Source organism: Ostrea edulis, chromosome 4 (genome assembly GCF_947568905.1).
Source record: "Ostrea edulis chromosome 4, xbOstEdul1.1, whole genome shotgun sequence".
In the NCBI taxonomy this organism is placed as follows: domain Eukaryota; kingdom Metazoa; phylum Mollusca; class Bivalvia; order Ostreida; family Ostreidae; genus Ostrea; species Ostrea edulis.
Genome location: NC_079167.1, coordinates 57,774,610 through 57,790,238, shown reverse-complemented (window position 1 = coordinate 57,790,238; position 15,629 = coordinate 57,774,610).

Here is a 15,629-nt window from a genome sequence, read left to right as displayed (position 1 = left end):
TATAAATGTTTGTTTCCGGTAGCTATTTTTATTGGAATCAAAAGTAGCGTAGTTTGTAAACTTTGGTAGGTTTTACAGATCGTCGGCAAACAAAACTAGTATGCATCTATTTTATCACAATAATAATTTGATTAAAATTGTTGTTTGATATTGAGTAGAGTTGTTGTGATGATAAGAGATTCGGAGAAGTTCTTCTGTTGGCGTGGACAATAAGTCGTCCCAGACCCAAGTCACGAATTTAAAAATAAATCTTAAAATTGATATGTTTTGTACTGCTTCCATTTTGATTGTCTTGTATAAAAAAGACTCATTAAATATTCATGGGACTCGTCAAATTTTCATGGGACTCAAGCTGCTTAAAAACCACAAGTCCGGGACTCGTCTTCAACTATTTCTAGTGACAACCCTGTATTATCACGATTTAATATGAATAATTGATTATCTATGGAAAATATAAACTTTTTCACTACAATAGTTTACCAATTTTTTTATTTTATCCAGTGAATAATTTATAAAAGTTTTAACTCCTCTTAAAGGGACTGGTTCACGATTTTTGAAAGAAATATTTTTCGTTTTTGATTTTAAACATTAAAAATTTAACTGATTTAATGTTGACAGGCAAAATTTTCAACTTCTGAATGCAAGAATAAAATAAAATTTGTAGCCTTAAATCTGTGTTATGTAAACAAAGACTCAAATCTTTTCATGTATACAAACAAACCAGTGAAATGTTAATTTTGTAATATAAAGCATCTTAATTTTGCATCGTCACAAATTTTAACTTTTAGATAACACATTTTACCTAAAGAATGCTTGAAATGTGAAAGATATAATAAACTTAGATCGATATCCATTTCTTTTGAAAAGTTCATACCGCAATCTTTGTTTACAAAACAAATAATAAACTGTCTAAAATAAGCTTCTGTGATGATGTTAAACCTTAATTTGTATGTGATATCTTTTAAATACATTAGACAATAGATTTTGATCATTAAAAGTGAAAAACAAAATTTTGGGGAATATCGTGAATCAGTCCCTTTAAAGATATATTTCTATCATGCGCAAAGTGTGATTTAATGAAGATTTTTGCAAAAACCTATGACATCACATGAGGATCGATCTTCCTTAACGTAGGGCTTTCATATTTTGCTTATATATGGAAAGACATTATTTTGTGGATTTTGACCTTAAAGGGACTGATTCACGATTTTCCTCCAAATTTTGTTTTTCACTTTAAATGATCAAAATCTACAGTCTAATATGCTTGGAGGGTTTTACAAAAAAATTAAAGTTATTCATCGTGACAGAAGTTCATTATAGAGAGTTTATTATTTGTTTTGAAAACAAAGATTGAGGTGTGGTATTGTTTACGAAGTTTTCAAAATAAATGGATATTGATCCAAGTTTATTACATATATCACATCTGAAGTATACTTTAGGTGCAATGGGTCATTTAAGGTAGGTAAATACTATTAGAAAATTCTGTCAATCAAATTTTTTTTTCATTTAAATAACTTTTAACAACTCATAAACTAACTAAAAAACCCATATTAGACATACCTTTGCGGGTTTATTTTTATACTATGTGCTACAGAGCACATATACCCCCAAATGCAAAAGCCAAATTTTAACACAAGAATGCATGATCTCATGTTTTATTAAAAATATGCACCAAAGCACATCATATAATATATAAAAACCAATAGCTATTCATTTATTGAGAGAATTTTTAAAGATATTCAATTGAAAACATACACAATTGCTGTTTAATCTGCTCACATCCTTCAGAAAAAAATCACAGAATATCACAATTTTGAAAAATTCTCAAAATCTAAATTGTTTACATGCCAGTTTTTCTTTAAAAATAGTTAGAATTGTATCTAAGGTTAACAAAAAAACATATTTTGCCATAGTTGACCAGAGATATTTTGCAAAATGGTCTCTTGAATATGCAAACCCCCATTTTTAAATTTAAGTTTTACAATTATTTTTTGCACACTTTGAAAATAGTAAATTGTAACAGCAAATACAGTCTTAAAATCAAGATTAACAGAATATGACAATATATATATATGTAAAACATACTGAAAATTTTGTCCTACCAGACAATTAGAACACAAGGGAGGGGGGGGGGGGCACCCCCTCCCCTTCCTTTTTCTCACAATTTTTTGTGGTGTGTGTGTTATTTTTTTTTTTGTTTGGCTATCAATTATATCATACATAACAATACCTACATGCTATCTCATACTTATAGAAAAATAAATATAGTGTAACATGTACAGCTCATGTACAAATAATTTTGTTTCTTGAAAGTACTTGTGAAGAAGAGTTCAAATATTCAACAACTTTGCTGATGATTTTCTGAGGATTAATAATTCTGGGTTTCTTTGAACCAAACACAAACTCACTAAAAACAGTTTGAATTCCACTGTGAGGGTCACGCCTATGTATGATTTTTAACTTGTTCAGGCTTAGATTGCAAGCTATGAGCCTTTTAGAGATGAATGTAGATATTACATTGCTTTGTACCATTGGAGCTAGTGAGGACTTGATACTATAATAATTCATGGTAAATATATCTTAAGATTCACATTTGAATGCTAAATTTGACTCGTACAGTTCTCGTAAACTACAAACATCAGACAAAGAAGTTATAACTGGAACTTTCTAGTCGGTGTTTAAAATTTAAAAGCACGGACTTTCCTTAAAAGTTAAAATTTGTGAATGTACAAAATGAAAATGCTATGAATCACAAAATTAACGTTTCACTGGTTGGTTTGTTTACATAAAAAGACTTGAGTCTTTGTTTACATAACACAGAATCAAAGTTAAAATATTGCTCTTATCCTTCCATTCAGACGGTCCAAATTTTGGATGTAAACATTAAATGAGCTATATTTTTAATATTTAACATCAAAAATGAAAAACGTTTCTTTTGAAAAATGTGAACCAGTCCCTTTAAATCGCTTACCCATTCAATATCTCCTAAACTCTTTAAGTACTGCTAGATCTTTCATGTTTTATATTTACAAAAAAACCTTTTATTTCAAATTATGACCTGAAACCTTGAAATTTGACCTACTTTGAAGAAAACATAACCTGTTGAATATTTTCAGAACTATTCAAGGTAGGGCTTTCATATTTTATTTATATATATATATGCATAATCCAAAATATAAGTAAATTTAATATCCACACAAGTCATAGTATAATAAAGAAAAATTAGAACGCCGAAAATAACTCAACAAGAGTTAACTCTTGAAAATGAAACCGGTTGAGTTATTTTCGGCGTTCTAATTTTTCTTTATTATATATATATTAGTGGGATAAATCTTCGATATAATCTTCTAGAGTGCTCGACGTGACCTTACAGAGCTACTTAAATTGATGACCAGATGGATTTCAAAATCATATATATATTGACTACAAAATCACCTGGGAAATTTTAGGAAAAACATCATACTCAATCATTTCAAAAAAGTGCAAGCTATGTATTCTAGAGAAATTCTTTATATGTCATCCCGAAAAGTCTTCATTGAATAAGCGTTCAGAACTTGTCAGTACTTGCCATCATTCCCGTAAATTTCTATTTACTCAATCATGTGTGTAATCATGCTTAGCAACTAGCCAGTATGTTTCTGTGTAACATGTACTCAATCATGTAGGTGTTTTTCATTAGATGTCATTTTTCTCCTGATGAGTGAGGGGGAGCTATCCCTTACGAAACAGCCTGTAGAGAAATAAATGATATTATGTGATTGAAATCCATCTGGTCATCAATATATATATATTATATGACAAGAACCTTGTGATACAATTGTATTTGATTTGTGACCTTGATATACTTTCTTAAAAACCTGAACTAATCAATATCTCTTGAATTATTTAAGGTAAAGCTTTTATATTTGTAAATTCTCTATGGCAAGGCCTTAATATACTTTGTTGTTTGATCTTGTGACCTTGACCTGCAAGTAAGTTTGACTTTTATTAAAGATTTCTGACCTATTCAATTTTACCTATTCAATATCTCCTGAACCATTTGAAATAAAGCTTTCATACTATATATGTAGATTTCTTATGACAAGGCCTTCATATCATACCATGATCTATGACCTTGTGACCTTGGTTTTATCCAGAACAGCAAGATCATTGTGGTCATATTTAGGGTTGGACACAGGTACTCGAAGACTTGTTTCAAAATTACCGGTAGAATACCGGTTCAATTCATATCAGTATGTATATATATATATATTTCAGGAAGAAACACACACACATATATTATATATATATATATATCTATAAATGTTGATAATCATCCTTCATAATTAAGATTTAATCCATTCCTTGAATTTTGAGTTGATTCAATGAAAATTTAAGCTTATGCTAATCAAAGAAATGCAATTTTACGATACCTTTGCTTGACATTTTAATTATTCAATAAATACTTGAAAAGTAAGATTTTTAATAACGTGTATGTCAATTTAGCATTCATTTTGTTAAAACTTTTCATTTACAACATTTAATTATTTTGAATGCTAAAACGGAAGCAATAATCCATCAAGTTTTCCCGTATCTTCATCTATTAGTGTTACCATAATTGAAATGCGTGAAGCGAAAAGGTGAAAATGAAGCACAAAAAATTTTTTCAGTTTCATTACTGATTCTTTATTAAAGACATTTATTATGATTTATTGGATATCTTCTGATTTAAGATTGAGGAATCAGGATCAGAGAACAACGTTGAGACTCTTGCGACGTCAGACATTTTAAAAATTTTAGACTTCATATAATTTTGGGTAGGGGTGAAACATGGTTTTAAAGGGCTTTTGGAAGGTAAACAAGAGAAGCAAACCCTCTCAATCAATTCAAGAGAAGCATTCTTCCTGAAAATTATTTAAAACCCTTTCAGTATTCTTTAGGCTCCTAGGGTTGAAATAGATACATGTAAAATCCACACTAGATTACGAACATTGTTGTGTCATTTTATTAAAAATAAGGTTTAAAAAAAAACCAGAATTGCAATGTCATCTATTCATACCATAATACATGTATCAATTATTTCTTGATTATAGATCGAAGTATCGCTATTAAAGTATCGTATCATTTCAAAAGTGTCAGTATGGTATCGTTTTGTCCTTGATAGTATCCAACCATAGGACTCATGTTGGTGTTGATGCATCTCTGTGTTTTGTGAATTCATTGTCAGTTATGTTAATTGTGATCTTTTGTGACCCCAATATGGGGTCAAAATTTTTCATGGGAAAATTGATTGATGAAGAAAAAGTTTGTTAAAAATCACAACAGTTGAACAATTGCAAGGCCAAGGTGACTCAGGTGAGTGATGTGGCCCTTGGGCATCTTGTTGACAGGTGGCATGGTACACACCATGCCGGTGTCCATGTTGATCAGCCCCGAAATTCAGATGCTATACAGCCCGAAGCCCTCATTTCCATTTCAATTCATATTTTTGTTTATTTTCAAATCTGACTTTTTTTTGTTCTGTTTGTTTCTCCTCAAAATATGTAAATCAGAAGATCGAGAAGTCATGCTTCCTGTACTTAAAGCTTCAGTCTGAGTTTGCTATGAAACCATGATCGGGTTAAGTTGAATGTCAGAGAGTTTTATTATATTCCATATGACTTTTAAATCACTATTAAAGGTAAAAATGCTATTGAGGATTTTGGTAAATGCAAATGTGACAAATTCCAGGAATAAAATTTCTCATGTCTAACTGAAATATTGACTTGCCCTATTCTGCAAGTATGTCTAGGGCTCCACTCTTCCGAACCCAGATTTTACTTGTCCCCTTTATTTTCAAGTTATATGGTTTTACACGTTGGACTCTCATTAAACATTTTTTTGTTTGATGTACTCCAACCCACATTTTTCAAGTCGGGAAGGTAGGTCGGTAAATTTTTGATTTTTTTTTTTTGAATGTCATGAAAATCAGATTTACAAATTTACTGATGTTTTTATTAAACACATAACAGTGCCAGACAGAATAGAGTTTAGAACATTCATTTTGTACACAGTGTATATAATACACATAAATCTTCTAATGTCTTCTGAAATTTTCTCAGGACGTTTTGTATTCGTCACGGATGATGACCTCTACAGTTGTTAATAAATAAAATAACACCCCTTTTTATTACCACTGATTGATTCTTCTATTTGTGGTTTGACATTCATAATAGTAATCACTAAAACACTTTAATGTGATCCATGAATATCCAAGTGAATTACATGATGACGGCAATTTACAATCAGTTTTAATATTGACCAATATAATTTTAATACCGACTTCCCCGCATCGTTCAATTTGTTGTAACGATCATGTTCCATTCGTGTGTCTCAGTTTAAGAGCAAAGTAAAAGTGCCTTTCACCTATTAAATCATCATAATATTTAAATAATCCCATATCAAAATTTTATGCGTGCTTTTTCAGAAATATATATAGACCATCAACTTGAACGCAGACTCGTGGTCCACCATAATTTTGGTGCGCTATCTCGTGTGATTTTTCATTTATGTAACATGGCTTTCAAACTTTTGTACACAAATACGATCAGGCCTCGACGGGGGAGTTCGTAGCTCCTTGTTCTATCTTGTTGGTAATTTGGAGCAGGGATGCGGTATATTTGATCATTCATATAGAAAAGTTCCCGGATTAACAAATGGTCATTATCAAAGTGAAAGTAGAAATGAAAGACGCCCAAAGAACATTTTGATACAGTGTAACAAAAATTCTGTAAAACAACTAGTCCAAAAAAAAAATATGGCATCAAGTTTAAAACTAATTCAATGAATGTCTACTTTCCAGGGAGCAAAAAACAAAAGTGTGGAAAAAACGATAGGGTTGGGGCAACTTTCACGGGTCGGTCGGAGTACATCAAACAAATCAATTTTTATTTTAAGCCTTGGGTCTCCTATAAAATAACACTAGAATGAGTAAAAGTACAGAAAGTACTCCTGGGAGTCATTCGAAGAAAACAAATTAATTACTGTATGGGGTAATTGCCTCCGTTTTTTTGTTGTTGTTGTTGTTTTTTTTTTTGCTCACCTGAGCTGAAAGCTCAAATGAGCTTTCTGATCGCCTGTTGTCTGTCTGTAAACTTTTTACATTTTCAACTTCTTTTCCAGAACCATTGGGCCAATTATAACCAAACTTGGCCAAAAGCATCCTTGGGTGAAGGGCTTCAAGTTTGTTCCAATGAAGGGCCATGCCCCCTTCAAAGGGGAGATAATCACAAAAATAGGGTGGGGTCATATAAAAATCTTCTCAAGAACCACTGGGCCAGAAGAGCTGAATTTACATGAAAGCTTCCTGCATAGTGCATATTCAAGTTTGTTAAAATCATGTCCCCCCGGGTGTAGGATGGGGCCACAATAGGGGATCAAAGTTTTACATACAAATATATGGGGAAAATCTTTAAAAATCTTCTTCTCGAGAACCACTGAGCCAGAAAAGCTGATATTTACATGAAAGCTTCCTGACATAGTGCAGATTCAAGTTTGTTAAAATCATGCCCCCCCCCCCCCCCCCCAAAGGGTAGGATGGGGCCACAATAGTGGATCAAAGTTTTACATACAGATATATAGGGAAAATCTTCTCAAAAACTACTGGGCCAGGAAAGCTGATATTTACATGGAAGCTTCTTGACGTAGTGCAAATTCGAGTTTGTGAAACTCGTGGTCCCCGGGGGTTAAGTTGTGGCGACAATAGGGGATCAAAGTTTGTTAAACTCATGACCCCTTGGGACTAGGATGGGGCCACAATAGGGGATCAAAGTTTTACATAACTAATAAATAGCAGAAAAAAAATATTTAAAATTTTTCTCCTTTTAAAGAACCATTGAGCCAAAGAAGATTACATTTACACAAAAGCTTCCTGACATAGTGCAGATTCAAGTTTGTAAAAATGATGGTCCTTAGGGGTAAGATGAGACCAAAATAGGGGATCAAAGTTTTACATGCAAATATATCAGGGGGAAAATGTTTAAAAATCTTCTCAAGAAGACCGTCGATGTGGTCTAGAAGTAGAATGTTTGCCCCGCATGTGGAAGGTCAGGGTTCGAATCCCGGCCGTGACAGACCTAAGTAGTTAAAACAGGTAGTGACAGTTCCATCGTCAAACACTCGTCATCAGGTGTAAATGTAATGAGTCCTCGGAGATGACCTTAAAAACAGATGTCCCGTGTCACAGTAAGTATGGCATGCTAAAGAACCCTCACTGATCAATGGTTGCATGTAAGTGCCGAGCATAGGCCTAAATTTGAAGTGACGTCTCCATATGAATGAAAAATTCTCGAGAGGGATGTTAAATAAGATACAATCAATTTTCTCAAGAAGGACTGGGTCAGAAAAGTGGAAATTTACATGAAAGCATCCTGACGTGGTGCAGATTTACGTTTGTTAAAATCATGGCCCCTTAGGGAAGGGTGGGACCACAACAAGAGTTCAAAGTTTCACGAGCAGATATAATGGGGAAATTTTAAAAATCCTCTTATCAAAAACCACTGGGACAGAAAAAGTGGAAATTTAATACATGAAAGCTTCCTGATATAGAGCAGTCTTCACAAAAAACTTTGTGAAGCACAGGCCCTTCTGGCTTCCCAGTATAATAATTTTGCAAGCCCGAACAATAGTTTACAGGCCCAAATGGTTTTTTTTTCTAATTTGACCACTTGTCATTTGCAAGGTGTTACATCCTGATTCTACACTATAGATACATGCATGTTTTACTGTAGGAAAATACATATCAAGATGATCATAGTTAGAGTACTGACATTAAAAGGATTATCTTATTTTGTTTTTCAACATATTAATCTCGTAGATACATCAGCAGCTCATGTTCTACTTTGTTTTGTAAACACCACGTACAAAACATTTTGTTTTCTCCAGAATCAAATCTTAGCCAAAGCCTACCCTCAGTCCAATGGGGCATGAATTTTCATTCTTTTCTCTTCGTACGACCGTTTAAAAAAAAAAAAATTATTTGGATCTGATTGGTTGTGATTGCGAAGTACGCTTGGAAGTTTTGGAATTTTCCAGACGAGCCCCCTCCCTATACTTCAGAAAAGGCAGCATGGTTGATTGTTTTAGGGTGCGAAATTTGACTGCCATGTCATGACAAAGTTTGAGTCAATCTCACGCTTTATTTGTAATATACAGAACATATATATAAGAAAACATTTACAGGCCCGTTGGACTCCTGGGTTAAATATTTTTAGAAGCCCGATCCCAATTTTACTGGCATCGGGCCACCGGTTAACGTGGAAGAGTAGGTGCAAATTTGATCAATTCATGGTCCTCGGGGGGTAAAGGTTTTACATTCAGATACAGTTGAACTTCAATATCTTGCACACCAATATCTCGAATACCATGGATATGTCGAAGTGATTCGGAAGTCCCAACCACTTATTCTTTAAATATTTTACACTCGATATCTGGAATCCTTGGGTATCTCGGAAGTTTTTTCTCGGTCCCATTGAGTTTGAGATAACAAGGTCTGACTGTATATGTAGGGAAATTTTTGTGCCCCCAAGATTGAAGATCTTTGTTTTTGTCTTGTCTGTCATCCTGTCTGAAACTTTAACCTCGCTAATAACTTTTTAACAGTAAGTGCTAGAGCTTTGATATTTCACATGAGTATTCCTTGTGACAAGACCTTTTTGTGGCTACCAACATTTTTTACCCTGTGACCTTGGAGTTTGACCTACATGTTGAAAATTTTAACGATGCTAATAACTTTTGAACAGTAAGTGCTAGAGCTTAGATATTTCACATGAGTATTCCTTGTGACAAGACCTTTTCATGGGTACTAAAGCTTTTGACCTTGACAATTGACCTACTTTTAAAAAATTGATATTGGTCATAACTTCTAAATGGTAAATATTAGAGCTTTCATATTGCACATGAACATTTCTTGTGACAAGATCTTTCTACTGGCACTAAGATATTTGTCCTAGTGACCTTGGCCATCTTTGGAATTGACTATTATCGGGGCATTTGTGTTTCACAAACACATCTTGTTTTAACAAGCTTCTTTTCAAGAACCACTAGGGGCCTCTGTGGCCGAGTGGTTAGAGCATCGTGCTCAAAATCACACGGCCTCTCACCTCTGTCGGCGCGAGTTCGAATCCTGCTCGCGCCGGTAAGTGAGAAAGATTCACAGTTTACTTTCGGAAGGTCGGTGGTCTCTTCCCAGGTACCAATAAAAACTGGGTGCCACTAGATGACTGAAAAATTGTTGAGTGTGGTGGAAAACATCAATCAATCAAAAACCACTGGGCCAGAAAAGTGGAAATTTACATTGAAAGCTTCCTGGCATAGAATACATTCAAGTTTGTCCAAATCATGGTCTCCAGGGGTAGGATGCCCGGGGCCACAATAGGGGATCAAAGTTATATATAAGTTGAGTGCTGTTATATATTTAGGAAAAATCTTTAAAACTATACTGTCTCTTAAACTATTTAAGCTAGGACTTTCATATTTTGTATAAACATTCTTTATGGAAAGACCTTTCATGTGATCCAACATTTTCACAGTCAAGGGTTATTGATTCGTTACATCGCACTAACCCTTGACATCAGTTTCTTTATAAAAGTTGGGCTCATTAGGCCATTACGCAATCTGCTTTGAATAAAACATTTAATGAAATCACTGCATCTTGTTAGGGTGTATATGGATACAAATGACGCAATCTTATACTGCTGTATTGATAAACACGCGTAATATTTACACCACTAATTACATTTACTGATAGTAGATCAAGTTTGGAAGTCTTTTTGCTTATTAATAAGACAATATTGCTTAAACAATTGAAATAGCCATAACTGAAGGTATCAATACACGTTTTTATTTGAATCTCTCGCTTTGCATTGTTATAAATAGAACCACATTCTCATTGGTTCCCACTCTTTTGTGGAAACAATCAGAACGAGCCCAACTTTTTGATAGTCACTGATGTCAAGGGTTAGTGCGAGGTAATGAATCAATAACCCTTGACTTGTGAATATGGTGATCCAATGATGTGTGATTAGTACAACTGTTACTTGTGACCTCTACTCAGCAGTCATTGCAACTTTAGGTAGAACAATAAGTTCATTTGTTCCATCACCCAACAGACAAAAACGACATGAATTGTTCATTCATTTTAAATCATCACACCAAACCTGATGGACAAATTGAATGACAATAACATTTTCACTTGTCCAAAAGCAGCAATAATTTGCAGCAGAGACAAAGTTCATAGGATGCTGAGTTTGAAAGAATGTGTTAAAAAAGAACAATTTTATGGTTAGTTTAATCGAGGCTACAATAATTAGTATTCTCATTAATGTTGAACAGTTCTCAGCTATTAACAAAATGAAAAGAATTCTTTAAAACCATTAGATTTTTTAGGTCACCTGAGTATTTAAAACTCAGGTGATCAAGTGCAATTGGTTGTCGTCTGTCGCCGTGCGTTGTCCATCGTGCGTTAACAATTGAACATTTTTAACTTCTTAACTACCAATCCAATTCTTTTCAAATTTGGTATGAAGCATCTTTGGGACAAGGGGGACATAAATAGTAAACTGTTTTGTACTGTTGCTTAACATTAGAATTCAAAACAGGAATTTTTTTCTAGATTTCATAGCCCTTGGGTTTATAGTGATACTTTTCACTAGTACTCATGTGACCGATCAGGTCTTTGGGCCTCGTGTTTACATCTTTTAAAAGTTATCCTTTAATAGAGTGAAATCTTTCTACTATTTGATATTTAACTTTTTAGCTCACCTGAGCTGAAAGCTCAAGTGAGCTTTTTTGATCATCTGTTGTCGGTCTGTCTGTAAACTTTTTACATTTTCGACATCTTCTCCAGAACCGCTGGGCCAATTTCATCCAAACTTAGCCAAAAGCATCCTTAGGTGAAGGGCTTTCAAGTTCGTTCAAACGAAGGTCCATGTCCCTTTCAAAGGGGAGATAATCACAAAAATGCATAAATAGGGTGAGGTCATTTGAAAAATTACTTTTCAAGAACCACTGGTCCAGAAGAAAAGATGAAATTTGCATGAAAGCTTCCTGACATATTCAAGTTTGTTCAAATCATGGCCCCCGGGGGTTGGATGGGGCCACAATAGGGGATCAAAGTTTTACATACAAATATATAAGGGAAATCTTCTTCTCAAGAACCACTGAGCCAGAAAAGCTTTTATTTACATGAAAGCTCTCTGACATATTTCAGTTTGTTAACGTCATGACCCCAGGGATAGGATGGGGTCACAAGGGGGGAGGGGGGTCAAAGTTTTGCATACAAATATATAGGGAAAATCTTTAAATATGAGCCAAGGTGACTCAGGAGAGCGATGTGGGCCTTGGACCTCTTGTTTGTAATACTGTTAACAAATGTATTTGTTACAACATTTCATAATCCATTAATGTTAATATGAAATAACATCAATTTCAGCACACTCAAAAGACACTGGTTTTCGAACTTGAATTAACAAAGTGAATAACGCGTGTGACCACCATTTGCATGCTTGACAATGGCGCCTCATTGATGCCACTAAAGTGTTCAGAAATGCTTGAGGGATGTTGTTCCAGATGTTGGTTAAAGCCTGGCCTAAATCAGCCAGTTGTTGAGTATTGGTAAAAGGCGTAGACGTCGTTCCATTTCATCCCAGATGTGCTCGATTGGCGATAAATCGGGGGGGGGGACAGCTGGCCAAGGCAAGACATCGACATTCTGTTGAACAAAAAAGTCCCTGACTGCACATGCAACATGTGGCATTGCGTTGTCTTGCTGCAGAGTGATGTGATTTTGCTGTCTCTGTATGAAGGGTAACACATGATGCTGAATAATTTCGTGAGATTTCCATTGACAATTTGTAGAGGGGTCCTTCCACATGCTGTTATTCCACCCCACACCATAACGCTACCTCCACCGAATTGTCGACGTTGCACAATACGAGTGTCCTGGTACCGCTCCCAAATGCGACGATACACTCTACAACGGCCGTCACTACGATTCAAATGAAATGTGGTTTCATCAGTGAACAGAATATTGGCCCAGTCCTGTATTCTGAATTGCAAATGTCGTCTGCACCACGCTAGTCTAGCGATACGATGACGTTGAAGAAGTATTGGGCGCAACGCCGGACGTCTTGGTCTGATGTTGTGCTTGCACAGAGGATTACGCAGTTCTTGGACTGATTGGCCGAAGTCCAGGAATGCTATGAGCAGTCAAACTTACTGTCTGGAAACGATTTCTCAGGTGCACAAGTCTAATGTGGTTGTCCTGTTGACGCGACGTCACACGAAAACGCCCAGAACGCACTGGTCAGTCCCGAGTGTTACCAGATTGTTGGAAACGTCTCCATATTGACTGGATGGTGTTCCGATGAACTCCAAAGTGGCTTGCTACGATATTTTTTGCCATTCCAGCTTGAAGCATCCCAACAGCACGATTACGTTAGTTTTCGCTGAGTCGTGGCATGACAGAAGGGTAAATTTTGTCAAAACTAAAGTGCTTTCCTTAATGAATAGTGTCCAAACAAACCTTTTACACTTCTCACTCCAAACAGTATTGGCCAGTAAAACTCTTGTGTACGAACTCTTCAATAAACATCATGTGTTCACTAACCATGAAAAAGTCTGCGCATCTGAGTCAGGTACTATCCAATATTGTTCAAAAACATCACCTTTATTGATTGTTTAGATTTTATAAATATAAACAATAAATATAGAAAAATTATACTAAATTTTATAATGCACAGTTTCTTTTTTCCTAGTATATACATGTATAGGGAAAATCATTAAAAATCTTCTGAAAAATCATTGGGCCAGAAAAGTTTACATTCACATGAAAACTTCCTGACCTAGTCCAGATTCAATTTTGAAAAAATTATGGTCCCCGGTAGTAGGTTGGGGCCACAATAGGATCAAAGTTTTACATGTGAATATACAGGAAAAATCTTTAAATATGAGCCCAGGTGAGCGATGTGGCCCATGGGCCTCTTGTTATTAATACTTTCTGATATTGGAGGAAGTGTCAAAGGAACAGTTTCAGAGCCATGTATTGACCAAAGAATGGTTTGTTTGGATGTTAATCCTTTCTTTGATTACTACTGCATTCCTGAATATATTGGATGAACATATTTTGTAGTGTGAGAGTTGCTCTAGTTGTGTATTTGCTGGACTATAAAATGGAACTCATTTTCATATATTTTTGTTTGTAATGCAGTCTCTGCTTCAGATACATTGAATTGGAATTTAACTTTACATAGTTGCCCTGTAGCAAGTGCAATTGTGTAAGATGCCTTAATTTTCAAAATCATTTTTATGTCCCCCCCCCCCCCCCCCTCCTTTTGACAAGAGGAGGCATATTGTTTTGTACTTCGCAGTTGGTTGGTCTGTATTCCAAGTCTTTTTCACTCAATATCCAAAGAATCCTTTGTTTGACAGTTACCAAACTTGGTACAGAGGTTGTCCCTAGGTATTTGGAGGAGGTTTCTCTTGTATTTGAAATCAGATTGACATGAAATTTAACAAAGAAACCTCAGGTCACATTGCAATTTAATTAAAAAATTAAAATATCAATATTCAAATTCAGTTTCCATTTTCATAATTGTTTCAAACATCTCTCTCTCTCTCTCTCTCTCTCTCTCTCTCTCTCTCTCTCTCTCTCGTTCATGGACTTTGACTTCAACAGGCTTCTTCAGATTTTTTATGTGATTTCGAAAGTTCTCAGCTTCACAATGCTGTCAATTTATAACTGGGGCAAGCTGTCATAACAATTGGACCTTTTGTGTCATGTTTTGTACACACAGCACAAAATATGCTGTCCCCATTTTGCCATCATTGAGTCATATATGCTCCCCCTCTGAAACAGACACTTCTTTTCGTTTGAAGTAACCCTTGCTTTTAACGTTTTGAAAGGTTTGATACCCCAGGAATGTCTCGCAAAGTGGCAAAATCTCATCCTGAAATTGAACTTTGTTTATATTAGGACTCTGATTGGTCGGAAAGAAAAATGTTTATCGGACAATAATTACGATCACCAACTTGGTGACGAGAACTGAAATTTGGGGTGCCCACAAGCAAAGTATAGTTGCCAATGTGAGTGGTGATTTGGAACCCTGATGTTATATATATATATATATCAGAGCTGTGACGGAATTCTTCAGAAATCAGAGAAAAACGTCTGAAAGGGAGAAAAACACCTCATCCTACTTGGTAAAATATCATTTTCTGTCATTAGATCAAACCCAGAGTGTTTCATTTCTTCATTTTTTCGAAAATTGAACCATCCAGAGAATTTCCTCCAAAAAGAGAAAAAAATTGCACCCCTGAATATGAATTTTAAAAAAAGCAAAAAAATAAAGCACCAGTTTGGTTTTGTCTCTATACTAGTTTAACTGACCATCATATACTGTAAATTCCTAAATATTTGCGAGGACCGTGTAATTTCGCGGGAAGCATTACTCGCAAATTAGAATTACTCGCTTATATTAATTTTTATATTGCTAAAATACATGTAAAGACTCTTGATTGACAGAGCACTTGTGAATTTATGTTCTCGCAATTTGACATCTACATGTCATTTCACGATATTAAGTACCCGTGTAAAATAAGGATTCTACAGCAAT